The sequence below is a fragment of the Hyla sarda genome, chromosome 7 (assembly GCF_029499605.1).
Source record: "Hyla sarda isolate aHylSar1 chromosome 7, aHylSar1.hap1, whole genome shotgun sequence".
NCBI classification, from domain to species: domain Eukaryota; kingdom Metazoa; phylum Chordata; class Amphibia; order Anura; family Hylidae; genus Hyla; species Hyla sarda.
Genome location: NC_079195.1, coordinates 166946669 through 166964161, shown reverse-complemented (window position 1 = coordinate 166964161; position 17493 = coordinate 166946669). Strand labels below are relative to the sequence as shown.

Sequence of the window (17493 nt, the reverse complement as noted above, 5' to 3'; positions counted from 1 at the left end):
TACTGCCTTCATCTGGCACTTTGACGTCAGCGCCGCTTGTCCGAAGCACCGCCTGGCTTATGCATATTCATGTCCTCCCTCCGCATCTCCCTCTCCTCCCCACACTGTATGTGACTCCACTGCACATGTGCCAGCTTACTTACTACACCCTTACTGCAGCTCCGCTCCGCTGGAATGAAGCTGCGCTGGAGCCACTTCTGGGTATACACCGGAAGCTGGCACATGCACAGTGGAGTCACATACAGAGCGGGGAGGGAGATGCGGAGGGAGGGCATGAATATGCATAAGCTGGGCAGTGCTGCGGACGAGCGGCGCTGACGTCACAGTGCCAGATGAAGGCAATAGCCCCTTCCGTGCCAGTTGGCAGATGATTTGCGTAAATTGAAAATGAAGATAATGAGCGAACGGCTGGATGGATCCAGGCATGGTAGGCAGCATATTGATCAGAGTTCCCCGCACTACGTGGAGGGGTTAGTTACAGTTTTACTTTAAAATAGTGCTTTATTTGATCACATACATGCAATTACTGACTATACAACCACTGATGCATACAATGGGATGAAAAATAAATGTCTCTAATGGGCAATAAAGCTCTCTAATAAACAATAGGTAACAGAAGACTACACAAGTAAGTAAGTTAGCAATTGGTTCTTGCAAGTTCTCAGCCTGTTCATGAAATGTCCAGTGATATATCTATAGAAAGTTCATACTGTAAACCTTTCCCTCTATATTTAGGCCATGTACAGGAAATCGTAATTTATTGCTCAAATCTTGAGTGTTTTCATTCCCAGGGAGCATGGATTCGCTGCAGTCTGAAAATAAGAACACATTGAAAATAATTTAAACCTTCTGAGAATCTTGAAAAAAATCTCTAAGGCAACAGTTTGTTTTCTATTTCAACCATAAAGAGCCACAACTCTGATAGGTATATTCTAGTTCTTGGTGTCATGTTCCCTTTACAGTGTAAATCAAACTGCTCTGAAACATACCGTTCTTGTCTATGTATATGAATCATGTTCTGAGCAGCTATAACCAAGTCCTTCAATTTATGGGGTGATTGTCACGATTCGGCTTACGGGTAGTGGATCCGCTGTGTCAGCGAGGGATTGGCGTGGACCGTGCTAGTGGACCGGTTCTAAGAGGCTACTGGTTTTCACCAGAGCCCGCCGCAAAGCGGGATGGTCTTGCTGCGGCAGTAGCAACCAGGTCGTGTCCACTAGCAACGGCTCAACCTCACTGACTGCTGAGAAGGCGTGGGACAGAAGGACTAGGCAGAGGCAAGGTCAGACGTAGCAGAAGGCCGGGGGCAGGCGGCAAGGTTCGTAGTCAGGATGGATAGCAGAAGTTCAGGTACACAGGCTTTGGACACACTAAACGCTTTCACTGGCACAAGGCAACAAGATCCGGCAAGGGAGTGCATGGGAGGAGGTCAGATATAGTCTGGAGCAGGTGGAAGCCAATTAAGCTAATTGGGCCAGGCACCAATCAATGGTGCACTGGCCCTTTAAGTCTCAGAGAGCTGGCGCGCACGCGCCCTAGAGAGTGGAGCCGCGCGCGCCAGCACATGACAGCAGGGGACCGGGACGGGTAAGTGACCTGGGATGCGATTCGCGACAGGGCGCGTCACGCTGTGCGAATCGCATCCCCAACGGTCATGACAGTGCAGCGCTCCCGGTCAGCGGGACTGACCGGGGCGCTGCAGGGAGAAAGACGCCGTGAGCGCTCCGGGGAGGAGCGGGGACCCGGAGCGCTAGGCGTAACAGTGATCTTTAGAAGTAGTTCTGTTTGTCAGAGGTAATAGTTTGTGCAAACCAGTCAAGATAAATGATATCAAACAAGTAAGATAATATGTTTTTCAATTTACTATAGAAGCACGTTTTGCATCAATTTTGGGTTGGGACAAGAGAAATTATATAGATAAGGGCCATTTGGTTGTGGGCCATTTGGTTCATCATTTCTACTTCAATTCAAATTTATATAAATAAACCCAACTTGTTCATATTGTTACAATTACATACTGTCTCTGTGTAACAAATACACTGCTCAAAAAAATAAAGGGAACACTTAAACAACACAATGTAACTCCAAGTCAATCACACTTCTGTGAAATCACACTGTCCACTCAGGAAGCAACACTGATTGACAATCAATTTCACATGCTGTTGTGCAAATGGAACAGACAACCGGTGGAAATTATAGGCAATTAGAAAGACACCCCAATAAAGGAGTGGTTCTGCAGGTGGTGGCCACATACCACTTCTCAGTTCCTATGCTTCCTGGCTGATGTTGTGGTCACTTATGAATGCTGGCGGTGCTTTTACTCTAGTGGTAGCATGAGACGGAGTCTACAACCCACACAAGTGGCTCAGGTAGTGCAGCTCATCCAGGATGGCACATCAATGCGAGCTGTGGCAAGAAGGTTTGCTGTGTCTGTCAGCGTAGTGTCCAGAGCATGGAGGCGCTACCAGGAGACAGGCCAGTACATCAGGAAAAGTGAAGGAGGCTGTTGGAAGGCCATGGAGAACGTTCTGCTGCCTGCAACATCCTGCAGCATGACCAGTTTGGCGGTGGGTCAGTAATGGGGTGGGGTGGTATTTCATTGGGGGCCCGCACAGCCCTCCATGTGCTTGCCAGAGGTAGCCTGACTGCCATTAGGTACCGAGATGAGATCCTAAGACCCCTTGTGAAACCATATGCTGGTGCGGTTGGCCCTGGGTTCCTCCTAATGCAAGACAATGCTAGACCTCATGTGGCTGGAGTGTGTCAGCAGTTCCTGCAAGAGGAAGGCATTGATGCTATGGACTGGCCCACCCATTCCCCAGACCTGAATCCCATTGAGCACATCTGGGACATCATGTCTCGCTTCATCCACCAATGCACCACAGGCTGTCCAGGAGTTGGTGGATGCTTTAGTCCAGGTCTGGGAGGACATCCCTTAGGATACCATCCGCCACCTCATCAGGAGCATGCCCAGGCATTGTAGAGAGATCATACGGGGACGTGGAGGCCACACACACTACTGAGCCTCATTTTGCAACAGTAAATTAAAGTCGGATCAGCCTGTAGTGTGGTTTTCCACTTTGATTTTGAGTGTGACTTCACATCCTGACATCCATGGGTTGATAAATTTGATTTCCATTGATATTTTTTGTGATTTTGTTGTCAGCATATTCAACTTTGTAAAGACGAAACAATTTCATACGATTAGTTCAATCTTTCAGATCAAGAATGTGTTATCTTAGTGTTCACTTTATTTTATTGTGCAGAGTGGATGACTCTAGTAATGCTGCATTTACATATCTATTTGAGGTCGGGTCACATGTACCGTCAGAGGAATGTACCACTAGGTGAATCAATAGTCCTGGGGTGTGCCTGGCCAGCCATGAAGGGTTACCTAAAGAAGGGGGATACCCTGAGAGTGACTGAAAAGAAAAAGGGGAAAGGAGGGTGGGGACATCTAACATGCTGCTGACAGAACCTGTGAGGAACAAGTGGGCATATAAAGACCAGACCCTCCCACAGTATCCTCATACTTGCAGGCGTAAAGAAGATGATTACTGCTGCGCACTGAGACTCATCACAAAAGAGAACAGCATGACCAGCAGGTTAAATAACTGATAAGAGCAAATTTCCTAACAGGAACACGCATGACAAGACTTGAACATGCACAACAAGAGGCTCAGAAGCTATACCCACACCAAAGAACTTAAGACTAAGACGTGTACACCTAAGATCATGATGAGGCACATGAGTAGCAAATGTGAGAAGAAGAAAGAGATGACAACAATTTGAGGCTCGTGGACTGACAATGCAAACTGCCTCGGACAGAAACGTATGCAAAATAGAGAGTAAGAGAATGGAGACAACATGAGGCTCGTGGACTGACATGTGGTCTGCCCCGGAAAGAAAAGTATGCAACACAGAAAGGAACAGAACAGAGACAACATGAGGCTCGTGGATTGTCCAGCAATCTGCCTCTAACAGGGGCGTATATAACGGACAAAACAAATAATCACATCAGACTCGTGGATTGATGATACAATTTGCCCCAAACAAGAACGTTTGTAACATTCAAAGGAATAACAAAGATATGAGGCTCGAGGATTGTCGGGCAGCCTCTCTCTCACAGGAGCATGTGATGTATGAAAAGCACGTAAAGTGATGACTTAAAGGAGAATTCCAGACCATAAAAATTGTCCCCCATAGTGCCGGCAGTAAAAAAAAAAAAGATGTACATACCTTCCTCCGCTCCCCCGGGGCCTCCGGTAACCGGCTCCGGTCTTCCTGGTTGCCGGTGGTCGGATGAATCAGCCAATCACCAGCCGCAGCGCAGTCCGACTCGGCTGGCGATAGGCTGAGCGGCAGTGTGACGTTTTTGGCCCTGGCCGCAGGTACCGGTGTAGTGAAGAATTTTGTGTCCTGAAGCGTTTTCACACTGCCGCTCAGCCTATCGCCGGCCGAGTCGGACTGCGCTGCGGCTGGTGATTGACTGATTCATCCGACCACCGGCAACCTGGAAGTGGATTGCGGCGGAGACCGGAGCCGGTTACCGGAGGCCCCGGGGGGAGCGGAGGAAGGTATGTACATCTTTATTTTTTTACTGCCGGCACTATGGGGGACAATTTTTATGGTCTGGAGTTCTCCTTTAAGCTTACCTGGAACGGCACGGTCAAACTGTAGCAGGGCATGTGACGACTATAAAGGGGAGCTATAAAGACAAGGGGGAAGATTTCTCAAAACCTGTGCAGAGGCAAAGTTGCCCAGTTGCCCATAGCAACCAATCAGCTTACTTCTTACATTCTTAACAAGGCCTCTGAAAAATTTAAGGAGCAATCTGATTGGTTGCTATGGGCAACTTTGCCTCTCCACAGGTTTTGATAAATCTCCCCCAAGAGGCTTCACAGATTGACGACAGCAATCTGCCTCCATCTAAGCCGAACGTATAGAGCTAAAAGGGAAACCAAACCTGGTCATAGAATAATACCTGCTAGGGTATCTGAGGAATGTCGCCAAATGCTGCTATGCTATAGAGAATGTGCTATCACAACAGAGAAATCTACATAAACAATGCTATAGCAAATAATGGACATGACCTACAAGACTTAACACATGTCTAGAACAGAACAAATGTAATATAAGCATAGTAACAATGCCCATCACATCTTACACAAAGTGTCAATGCACAGTTAAGTAATGCATGGAGACAATTCTAAGCAATATGTGAAAAACTAATAGTAACTTAAAGAAGCAAAGCTATGGGGACAAAAGTGGGGTAACAGGTATAGAAAGGTGACATTAAAGGGGTATTCCAGGAAAACATTTTTTTTTTATATCAACTGGCTCCAGAAAGATAAACAGATTTGTAAATTACTTCTATTAAATGAGTTGTTCTTTTCTGTCTGGCAACAGTGCCCTCTGCTGACATCTCTGCTTGTCTCGGGAACTGCACAGCGTAGAAGAGGTTTTCTATGGGGATTTGCTTCTACTCTGAGACAGGTGTCATCAGAGAGCACTTAGACAGAAAAGAACAACTCAACTTCAGCAGCTCATAAGTTCTGAAAGCATTAAGATTTTTTAATGGAAGTAATTTACATATCTGTTAAACATTCTGGAGCCAGTTGATATATAAAAAAAACTTTTTTCCTGGCTAACCCCTTTAATCCACAAACATAATGCGAACACTACGAAGACAGCAATGCTATGAAAATAGCCTAATAACCCAATCTAAGCACATGTGAAATGTAAATGTAATACTACCGCCTAAAATACTTCACTACTGTACATAATATAAGCCTAATGTGACAGAGCTGAAACAAAAGACCGTTGCAATAACTATGTACAGAATGTAAGAACTGTATGCGTATTACCCTGTAGTGGACCGTATGTATCTCAAACCATAGGGAACCGTTAACATTAAAACTAGGTATTTCACTAGGTATTTCAAGTAACGTAAGCACCGTATAACATCAATGCACAGTATATGAGCTATAGTAACGTAAGCCCAGAGTAACATGAAAGTTCAGCATAACAGCTATATAAACCACTAAAACACAGTATATAACAGCAACAGTAATGATACACAAATTACCAGCAATATTAACATATGTCAGTTAAAGTAACGTGCAATGTCCAGTGAGCACCGTATAACAACTATAGGAACACTAATGCACCCTATGACAGTAATAGAAATATGAGCACCGTATCGGCTATGTTAACACAAAGCCCAGTATATCAACTATAACAACCTGAGCACAGTACAATAGCCATTAGTATTAACGCCCGGTATACCAGAAATAATAAACATAAGCACGGTAACAGCTCCGGTAACGCACACCATTGGAACTAAAGTAGCCTAAATGTCATGGTCACGTGTGTGCAAAGTAACAATTTTATGAAGGTATACGTAATGTTATGCTTAACATAATGGCTTAAAATGACTCACGTTCACTGAGAACCATAAGAGTAACATGACAGTGCTGAAACGTGACCATAAGCCATGAAGACAAACTGTAAGGAACGTATGCAAGCCACATTGAAGGAAAGCGTAAAATGTTGTACCGGCGGTATGCGTGTCACACTGCGAGGGAAACGTATGCACATCTGCTGAGTAGGAACCTGAGTAATTCACTGTGTGTACCATAACGTGGAACACTATGGGGGAGATTTATCAAAACCTGTGCAGAGGAAAAGTTGCCCATAGCAACCAATCAGCTTGCTTCTTTCATTTTGCAGAGGCCTTGTTAAAAATGAAATAAGCGATCTGATTGGTTGCTATGGGCAACTGGGCAACTTTTCCTCCGGACAGGTTTTGATAAATCTCCTCCTATGTGGAAGGTAAGCATGGTCTACTTGGTGGTAATGAGTGGAAATGTATGATAGTGCACTATGTGAATGTAAGCATAGTCCATTGTTTGACACGTTATCTGCTGTTGCGACTGAGTGGAGATGCAAACGTGGTAATACTGTGTGAAATGTAATATATGAAGTGACAATGCTATAACCCTTACATACTGTATCTAAGCACCGGTAAGCATGTGCAGTAACAACACTTAGTATACGATGCAAGAATGCTTGTAGTAACCTACACCCAGAACAAAGCCGTAGAAATGTAAGCAAGGTAAAAGAGGTATAATAATGGTGAGATCAACACTATAATGCCAACCTAACATACCTGACCTACATTGACAGCCTACCAAACAAACCTGCAACCAGGGAACGCAAAGTTACGTAGAGCTGCAACAAGACCACAACCTATAAGACAATGTTTTTTTTTTTTTATTGGACACTTGAGCTAACATGCTTGGAATACTGTGTCAAGCGTAAGCGTGGTAATAGTGTTGGAACGCACCGTAGAGCAGTGTGTGAAATGTATGCATCGTACACAGTTCAGCTTGTTATCAGCTATATCGACTTAAGGCAGTGCAATTGCGTGGAACCGTAACATGGTCCAACCGTGTGGAAAATCTATGGGAAAGGAACTAAGTGATTCAGTACCCTATATGAGACAAATACTTTTTTTTCTATAAACCCTATGCGAAAGCATGTATGGCAAAGAAACATGGAATGCCGTGAGGAAACATGAGAGTGGCATGTAACGAAATGAAGCATGGTATAGCATGTGGTATAATCAATTAAGTTACCTTGTATCGAGACGCAAGCGTGGCAATTCATGTAAACTATCTGCAGTAAGCTAAGTGTGGTACCTTGAGTATGCCATAACATAGAAATGGTGTATTTAATGTATGTCCATGGTGTCTCTTGTAACAGAAAAAGGGGGAAGCTCTAGAGCATAATATAAGAGACGACTCAGGATAAGTACAGGATAAGTAATGCAGAACAGTTACCCCCCCAGCAGAATACTGAGTGCATCTCGGGGTACAGTACCAGATATAACTCAGGATCAGTACAAAATAATGTATGTACGCAGTGACCTCACCAGAATAGTGAATATAGCTCTGGAGTATAAATACAGGATATAACTCAGGATCAGAACAGGATAATTAATGCAACGTACGTACAGTGACCCCACCAGCAGAATAGTGAGTACAGCTCTGGAGTGCTGACCAATTAGTTACGGGTGTGGTCGTGCTTCAGCTGTGCTGTGTGTGTCTGCTGTGTCTCCTGAGCTCCAGGGATTTCCATCTGTTCCACCTGGGGCCTGCTTCCTCCTCCCCAGGGAGGGAGTGGGTTTCCAGGCATGAGTGAGGGAGGCGAGGCCCAGGCTTCTGCTCCTCGGAATAGGCTGCAGGGGAGCAGTAGAAGCCAGCAAGCGGCCGGAACATCGGAGGATTTGGGGGTGAGGCGTTCCACCAGGAGTCGCAGCAATGCTGCTCCCACTCCCCCCACAGAGGTGAGAAGCTCCAAGGCTGGATCCACCTCGGGAAAGCTGGGTGTTTCCAGCGGAAAGCTGGGTTCATCAGGAAGAAGGCAGAGTACTCACGGAGGTGAAGCCGACCTGAGTGAGGAAGGCTGGGGAGTGCTGAGGACCCGGGAGTCTATTTCCACCTATACCTCCCGGGTAAAAAGTCACCTCCGTGAGTATGAAGACGCCTGTAAGGCCATGAGGAGGCTCCAAGAGGAACTGCGCTGTGCCCGTACCAAGGCTAAGGTAACTCCTAAGAGGAAAAAGGCAGAGATCCAGGCAGAGATAAAAAGACTTATGGCTGAAATACAAGCTTTGGAGGAGAGGAGAGCAGAATTACTGGCGAAGAGTGGGCCATTTAAAGAAAAATTGGAAAATGGAGAAAGATTCAAGGTAATGGAGGAAAAGGAAAATAAAAGGTTGATGGGGCTGCAACCTGAGAGCCAGGTGGATGATGCGGAGGAGATGGAGGAAGAACAACAGCCAGATCCACCTGGTGGCCTGCGGCAACAGCAGCAGGCCCCGTACAGTGGGCCCCCTGCACAGCAACCAGCAGTATCACCTGCCGACTCAGGGGAGGACAGTGACAGCAGCTACCAGGGAGGGGCGCTAATGGCCCAGATCCGCATGCTGGAATCCCCAGTGTGTCCTCAGAATCTGGTGTTTGGAGATGAGCTCCCAAATGAGGCACCTGGGGGTAAGAAGAAGAAGATCAAGCCAAAGCAGCAAGAAGTGGTGAGTTACATCTACACCCCCCTCCCTGTAAACCCTGAGTCGGCCGCAGGGTCAGCTCATTGTGCAAGCCCCGTTACCCAGCCCAGCCCGTGTTCTGTGGTGGACTCGGTGCAAAGGTGCGGGGAGAGTACAGATACTAAAAGGGTGCAGAGCTCCATGCCTGTTTTCAGTAGCAGGGATGGAGCAGAGAAGGCATCGGCCGCAAGGCCGTACAGTGAGGGCGGCCCAGCGGTGGGCAGAGAGGCAGATTCCGGTGCTGTAGTTCGCTCCCCTGTGGGAGAGGGGGGTGACTCAGTGCCGGAGGTAGTCGTGGTGGCTAAGGGAAAAATAGATTCTCCCAAAAGTAGAAAAAAACTTTTGTTTTGCATTGGCGCCGCTGATCCAGATCAGCGGCGCCCAGGAGCTGGACATTCTAGTACGGATGAGACGGAGGGTACCAGTAAAAACAGGGCTGGGGCCGCTAATAAACAGGCTAGGCAGGCTTCCCGGTCCTTGTATAAGGGACCGGTGACCTGTCCTGTGGTTATGGCTCCAGCTCTGGTACCCAGTGATGCTGACAGTACAAAATCTGCGCCAGAACGCACCGGTCCAGCCAGTATGAATGTGGAGGTTAATGTTGGAGTGACTGAGGGTGTGAATGAGGGGAATAATTCATCTGTTACTAAAAAACTGTCTGGGGCTTTGAATGGTGGTTTGGGCTGTAGCACGGGTGGAGGTATGGGGGGCACATCAGCTAAAATAGGGGTCAATGGTTTGGGTATGGATTATGTGGAGGATGGTGGTGAAGGGGCACAGATTAGTGGTGGGAATGTAGGGCCTGGTGCAGTTGCACCCCCAGCGGTGGCAGCACCCGTCCGCAGCTACGCGAATGTCACCGCTGGGGGAAGGGGGGCAGCTTCCTCGTCCTCTGGCTCTGGGGAGAGCAGTTTGCAGCAGCGTCTCCTGGGGGCCTTAAGGAGAGGGGAGAGATCGATCAATGTAGAGGGTAGGGAGGTTGATCTATCCTTCTGGATAGAGAGACATGGTCTTTCAGCCTTCCGAGAGGAAAGAGGGGGGGATAATGTGTGGTCCCTCCCTACAGCCGGGCCAGGTGGTCTCCGTAGGAATGTGGTCCGGCTGAGGTGGAGAGGCAGTGATACATGTCCTCCAAGATCTAAAGTTGTTGAGCTTCTGCTGAAGTTGGGCTTTAAGGCAGCTGACATCTATGCCTTAATACATCCTTATGGTACCCCTGAGTTCGATATCAGCTTTGTTCGGCCGGAGGGGCTTGAGCTCTTCTGGTCGAATTATGAGTTGGTAAAGAATGAGCCCGGCTGGCGAGACTTTGCCATTCAGGCAGTGGCTCGCCAAAATAATGTCAAGAAGGTGACCGTTTTAACCCGTAACGAATCGCTTTCTTGTATTGACATCATGACGTGGCTAGGTCGGTATGGTGAGGTGGTGGAGGTCCCAAAAAAGAACAGGGATGAATATGGCATCTGGTCAGGGGCCTGGACGTTTATGGTCAAGCTTAGGCGTTCAGGAAACACCGTTACCCATATACCATCTGCGACCTTCCTCGGAAGGGATCGTATCCAGATCTTCTACCAGGGTCAGCCGAAGCACTGTCACAGATGTGGTGACCCCACACATTTTAGTGCCAATTGCACTGTGCAGAAGTGCACTCTGTGTGGGGAAATAGGCCATCTCGCTACATCTTGTGCAGAGATTAGGTGTCAACTGTGTGGTGACTTAGGTCACCCATTCAGTCGCTGCCCTCGTTCCTTTGTCAACGCGGTTGTTGCCCCGGTGGGAGTAAGCCATGAGGTGGATTCTGCTGGGGGGATGGCTGTCGGGGATGAAGGGGTGCAGGGGCCAGGGAAGAAAAGTAAGCAGAAGACGCCTGTCCAACTGAGGCTTCTCGAGAAGCGTCATAGGGACAGGGAGATTCAGGACTCACAGGAGCATCAACCAACTGGGGTGACTCCTGATCCTGTCCCTGCGGCCAGTCTTACTGCTGAGGCTCTGGGGGATAGTGAACTGGATGAGGAGACTGGAAGGATCCACAAAGAGGGGGAAGCCGTCTCCTCACTGTCCTCCCATGGTGGGAGCGCGGATGAGGACAGTGGGGGATGGTCAGAAACAAAGCGGGGTAGTCGGAAGAATAAGAAAAGGAGAGATGTAAGATCTTCTCCCACCCGCCAGATGCCAAAGGAAGGTACAACTGATCTCCCTCTGACTGGTCTCTCCAACCGGTTCCGAGCCCTCTGCGACATTTCCTCTTGGAGGAGGGGGGGCTGGGGGTGAGGTTCCGGATGTTGCGGTGGGGCTCACAGGAGACGCTGAGTCCTCTCTCCCTGGGGAATCTATGTCTTCAGGGGGGGAGACTGGCCCAGACTCAGGGGACAAGGAAAATGTATATAAAGGGAAAATGGACACATCTATTTCACTTAAAAGGGGTAAACCATCATCTGATGAGGAGGGTGGTGGGGTAGATGGGAAGGATGGTGGGAAAAAGAAAGCTGTCTAACTCAATCACCTTTGATGGCGGCACCCTCTCCGTTGACATCCATTAATGTTGCCAGCATAAAGTCAGATACGGCTCGATTTGCGGCCTATGACTTTTTTGCCCATATTAATGATGATATTTTATTTTTGCTGGAGACCAGGCTAACAGATATGTCATCTGTCTACAAGGCTAAAAGAGAGTGGAGGAATGGGCCCTCCTACTGGTCTCTTGGGGCCGAGCCGTATAGCGGAGTGGCGGTCCTTTTTACCGCAGCGGTAGAATGCCGACGGGTTATCGAGTTAGAAATGGGGAGGTGCCTGATCTTAGATGTCCTCATGAAGGGACAAGAACTTCGCCTTATTAACATCTACGGCCCACAGTCTAAGTGGGACCGGAAGTGTCTCTTTATGAGGATCAAGCCCTATCTTTTTACAAGTCGGCAGGTGGTCTTTGGAGGGGACTTTAATGCTGTCACGAGGCCCCAAAACAGGGGAGGTGCCAGAGACAAGCTGACTTATGATAGCGTCGCCCTTAATAGCATAGCGAGTGAGGCTCGCCTGGTGGATGTCCACATCCGGCACACCCCAGGCCACGCGGGATTCACCTATCATAGGGGTAGTTGTAGGTCTAGGATAGACAGGTTTTATTTAAAGGAGGAAGCCGTCTCTTCAGCAGTGTCTGTTGTTGAGGTGGAGTTCTCCGATCACTGTTTAATTTTGTTTTCTCTGAGTGTCGCAGAGAGCCCCCGGATGGGCAGAGGCTATTGGAAGCTGAATTCGTCTCTCTTGGAAGAAGCGGAGATAAGACAGTCCTTTGAGGATTTTCTTCAAAGCCAGGTACCATTGCTGGGCCTTTGTAGCAGTAAGTCAGAGTGGTGGGAGATCTTCAAGGAAAGGGTTGCGAGATTCTTCCGCCAGCTCTCGGGCCTCAGAAGCCTAAACATGAGCACCTTGTCTCGACTGGAGGTAGTCGTGACGATATCTCCAGAGTGAAGTCCTTGTTGATGAAGTGCCAGTACGACAGACACGCATCTTTGGTTTTTGAGAGGGATTACGGGAAGTACCGCTCGCCTGACCCTTACAGAAACTGCAAGATGTCAGTGAATAGTAAAATAGTCTCAGGACTGATTGATAGTACGGGATCCTTGAAAAGGTCCAGATCAGGGATCCTGGAGGTCGTCAGATCCTTCTACTCGCACCTCTTGGGAAGGAAGGATCTAGATCGAGATAAAGTATCAGCTTTCTTGGCTGAAACCGTCCCTGAACCAGGAGTAGACCCCTCTCTTGACGTTTTGACAGAGATGATCCGGGAAGAGGAAGTCAGGATGGCTATTGATGGGCTTGCCCTCAAGAAGTCACCCGGTCCGGATGGCTTAACATCTGAGTTCTATAAGACCTTTAAGGACACTTTGGTTCCCCTCTTGACTGCGGTTTTTAATGAGTGTCTATCCTCGGGCACTCTGCCAAAGTCAATGAGGAGGTCAGCGCTGATCATCCTGTCAAAGGGTAAAGACCCGTCCTACATTGAGAATTGGCATCCCATAGCACTTCTCAATGCGGACAGAAAGATTCTGGCAAAAGTGCTGTTTAACCAGCTGGTGGAGTTTGCACCCCGGCTCCTTTCGGGGGCTCAGCATTGCTCTGTTCCGGGCCGCAGTACATTTAGTGCTGTGCTCAGTGTCCGGGAGGCTGTGGAGCAGGGTAGGGCTGGCCACTGGAAGGGGTACTTGCTGTCCTTGGATCAGGCAAAAGCGTTTGATCGGGTTAACCATGAGTACCTCTGGTCTGTTATTCTGAGATATGGCCTGCCGGGGGGGGGGGGGGGGGGGTTGTTGATTGGCTTAAGACCTTGTATGTAGGGGCAGAGAGTTTTCCGCTTGTGAATGGTTGGATTGGTCGCTCCTTTGAGGTTGGGTCTGGTGTCCATCAGGGTCGTCCTTTAAGCCCTTTGCTGTACATGTTTGCAATTGATCCTTTCCTTAGGAGGATTGATTGTGGACCGTTGGCGGGGGTGAGAATGGACCTGGCGGTGCCGGATTCGGCTCTGAGGGCGGTAGCGTATGCTGATGATGTCACTGTGTTTGTCTCCTCACAGGAGGAGGTCAGATGGGTGATGTCAGAGGTGGACCGCTACTCGGAGGCATCCGGGTCCAAGATCAACCAGGATAAATGTGAGAGTCTCTGGCTGGGAGGGGGAGATCCTAATTTTGATCTCCCGGACGCCCTTCCAGAGCCCCAGGAATCTGCAAAAGTTCTCGGCATCGAATTTGGCCAAGGGGATTACCCCAAACAAAACTGGGACAGCAGGCTTAAGATCGCCGCTCAGAAGGTGGATCAGTGGAAGGGTTGGTCTTTGACCCTCCGGGAAAGGGTTAACCTGATCAAAACATTCCTGCTCCCTTTACTGATATACCTGGGCAGTGTATGCATGTTGCCAGAACCTCTTTGGACCCGGGTCTACAGTGTGTTCTTCCAAATGTTATGGGGGAACAGACTGAACCTAGTGAAGAGGGAGGTTACTTACCCTACAAGGAGACTAGGGGGGTTGTGTATGGTCAACCCTGTGGTATTCCTAGTGAATACCTTTCTTAAGACCAATATAGCAAACCTCTGGTCAGAGAGGGCTCCTCCGTGGGTATCCTCCTGTAGGGGATGGTTTTGGCCTTTCTTCCAGGAATGGGAGACAGGAGGGCAAGTGAAGGATCTTCGCACACCACACGGGCATCTCCCGGCTTACGCTACCCCGGTTCTGAAGGTTATTCGTCGGTGGGGTCTGGGGATGGGGGAGATTGGGACTCTGTCGAGGAAATTCCTTGACAAGAGGGTCCTGTCTTCTCATTTCCAGAGGCCATTGGCGCTCAAGGACTGCCCAAGTCGGGATCTGGAGGTGAGTTTAGAGCTTTTGAATTCTATCAGGATCCCCTTGAAGTTTTGGGACTTGACTTGGCGCTGCTTCCATGGGAAACTGTGTGTGAGGGACAATCTGAAGTGCAGGAGCTCTGATGACCGGGGATGTCCCCGCGAAGAGTGTGGAGGCATGCTGGAAAGCATGGAGCATTTTCTGCTTCATTGTCCCTTTAACACAGAGGTTTACACCAGGGTGGGCGCTTCCATTGGTTGGCCTCGGCTGGCCAGTCTCTCCTATGCGGAATGGGCCTATGGGGCATTCAGAAACCTTGGAGGCTGGGACCGGTGCACTTTATTCCTAGTCAGCTCAGTGGTTAGGTACTACACGTGGAACGCACGGTGTTTAGTGTCGACGCAGCGTAAAATCCTCCCTGTGGATGTGGTGGTTAGGAACATTCTCGGTGACCTGGTGAAGGTGCGTTCTCTGGAGTACGAGAGGCTGGGTGCTGGCAGGGCCTCTCGTCTATGGAGGGGCTCTGCCTTTAAAGTGCCTTAGCCTGTTGTCTCCCCCTGGTGGTGGGCTGATGCTGGCACATTAGTCTTTTTGTTTTGAGCAGTTGGTTTATGGTAATATAGGGCTTGCAGGCGCTGAACTTGAGCTTTAGGGGTTTGTTGTTTGGCTTATAGTGTTATATGTATTTGTTATTGTATTTATTGTTGTAGTCTATTTGTATACATATATATATATATATATATATATATATATATATATATATTGTTAGTCTGTGTATATTTTATGTAATGTATATATTGTATATATTGTGTGATGCCACCTGGGGATTGGGTTTAGTTTAGGTTGGGTGGTGGGTTAAAAAGGGGGGAGGGGGTTTGTATGGGACTTTTATATATACAGAAAATCCTGGACTGGTTCATAGACGTCTGGTAACATGTACTGGGGGCATGGGATGCGGGACCAGCTCAGGGCCAAAAAAAAAAAAAAAAAAATTAAAAAAAAATAGAAAAATAAAAAAAAGTGGTGTTATTTTGTTTGTGTTGGTTTTTATTATTTTGTATATATTATTATTGTTGTTGTTGTTATTCTTTTGGTATATTACTGGTATTGGGTTTTTGGTATTGCAACTGGGCCAGGAAAATCACATTTAGTATTAGTGTATATTAGTGTATATAGTTTATTAGTATGGTATGGGTATAATGGGTATTATAGGAATCTGTCTTTTGTAAATATTGTATATATTTGTTTGTGTGCAGGAATGAGTGTGGGGTGGACCGGTGTTGTATTTTATGCTATGGTGTTGGTTTTATGATTCGTTATATTGATATGTTCTGTCGGATATGATATGTTTATGTTTTGTAATTTTTTTATTGTTATGTTTGAAATTTTAATAAAAGATCTACAGGATTAAACTCAGGATTAACGCAGAATAGGTAAATGTATGTACAGTGACCTTACCAGACGAAAAGTGAGTGCAGCTCTGGAGTATGAGTAAAATAGTTCTAGGGCATAAAATCAAACTCAAAGTCAGCACACAACAAGTAAACATAACCCTAATGGTATGAAAACGGCAGGAGGAATTGTTTGCTTACGACAGGCTAAACTCAGATGTAATATGACACCCTGGCAACACCTGCACCGTGATGCTGCAAGCGGAATCACTGGGCAACTTGCAAGCATCACCGGCCAGAGTAGCGCCTAATAACCGCTGCCGTTGCATGAGAGTGAAATTAACAGCAGGGCAGAGCCCAGAGGATCCCCCCCCCGGAGTCTCTGTGCATCTCATCTCAGTAACAGCAGCCCACGTGACCCCCCTTGAACGGAAGCCCGACAGCGCAGGTCCATAAACAGGAAAGGGATGGTTGCAAGTGCAGCAATACATGTGAATGGAGCGCAGCTCTGTGCTGCAGAGCGTGGATCTCCAAAAATACCAACCAGCCCTGTGCTCAGCATCTGCAGTGGTGTGCTGGCTGCTGACACACGGGCCCCACTACCCAACAGCTCTCCTCTGGCGAAGGAAAGGAAAATGGAGGAATGCACAGAAAACTGTGCCCTTCCTTACCCACCACACAGGCCAAACGCTCCTAGACCGAGCACTGACCACGTGGAGACACCGGAAAGTAAGAAGCATGCCAACCTGCTGGACGTCTAGCATGTTGCTGACAGCACCTGTGTGGAACAGGTGGGCATATAAAGACCAGACCCTCCCACAAATCAGGTTAACTTAATTACGTTAACCAATACTTATCACTACTCAGATAGCCTGCTCAATTTAGCAGGCTATCTAATAAGGCTGACTCATCTGCTTACTATGTGTTTCTACCTTGTACTTTTAAGTTTATGCCTTAACGCCACAGCCCAATTTCAAGCCACATAAATTAGTTATTAAAGGAAATCTTTCATTTGTATCACCAGCACTAACCTGTTGGTACGGGCTTGTAATGCCGGTGACACAGATTACAATCATACTTACCGCTCCTCACTCCGTGCCTCCAGTCTTCTGTAATCCCCAGACTTCGGTAAATGCATATGTGGAGCTTGGCGCACAGGGGGGAGTCCCAAGCATCTACAAGGTTGACTCTCAGAATCAGAACACGGCTCTGCTCTTGACAGTGGCAGAGGTAGCCCTGCAACATGCCCCAGCTGGTTTCTGCCGCTAATGACATGGGCAGCACCCCTGTAACTGTGTCATCCTCACACCACACCTGTTGGGGTGATTTGCTTTGAGACACTAGAAATCCTGATGCACCGGTGGGCAGTTTGCAATTATTGTATATCCATACTACATATGTCTACTAAGGGTGCGTTCACACGGCTGTCTGTCCCCGTTTTTTTTCCCCATTTAGGCTCCGTTGTTGCTGATTGTAAACGGATTACAAACGGTTGTAAAATAATCCCATTGATGTCGATGGGATTTTTTTTACAATCCTTTCACATCCGTTTGCACCCGTCTGTGCTCATTTCTGTATTTAACTCCTACAGGACCCATGACGTAACAGTGCGTCCCGACACCCTGGGTCTTAAGGACCAGGGACGTACATTTACGTCA

At 47.8% G+C, this 17493-nt stretch overlaps 1 long non-coding RNA gene across 1 annotated transcript in view; it reads right to left on the bottom strand.

Moving 5' to 3' along the window:
• Window positions 1-343: 343 nt before the first annotated feature.
• The window catches only part of LOC130282708 (uncharacterized), a 115385-nt gene continuing 98235 nt past the window's right edge, over window positions 344-17493 (bottom strand). The window contains exon 3 of the long non-coding RNA XR_008846490.1: window positions 344-812. This is a non-coding gene — a long non-coding RNA (uncharacterized LOC130282708). The remainder of the gene's footprint in view (window positions 813-17493) is intronic.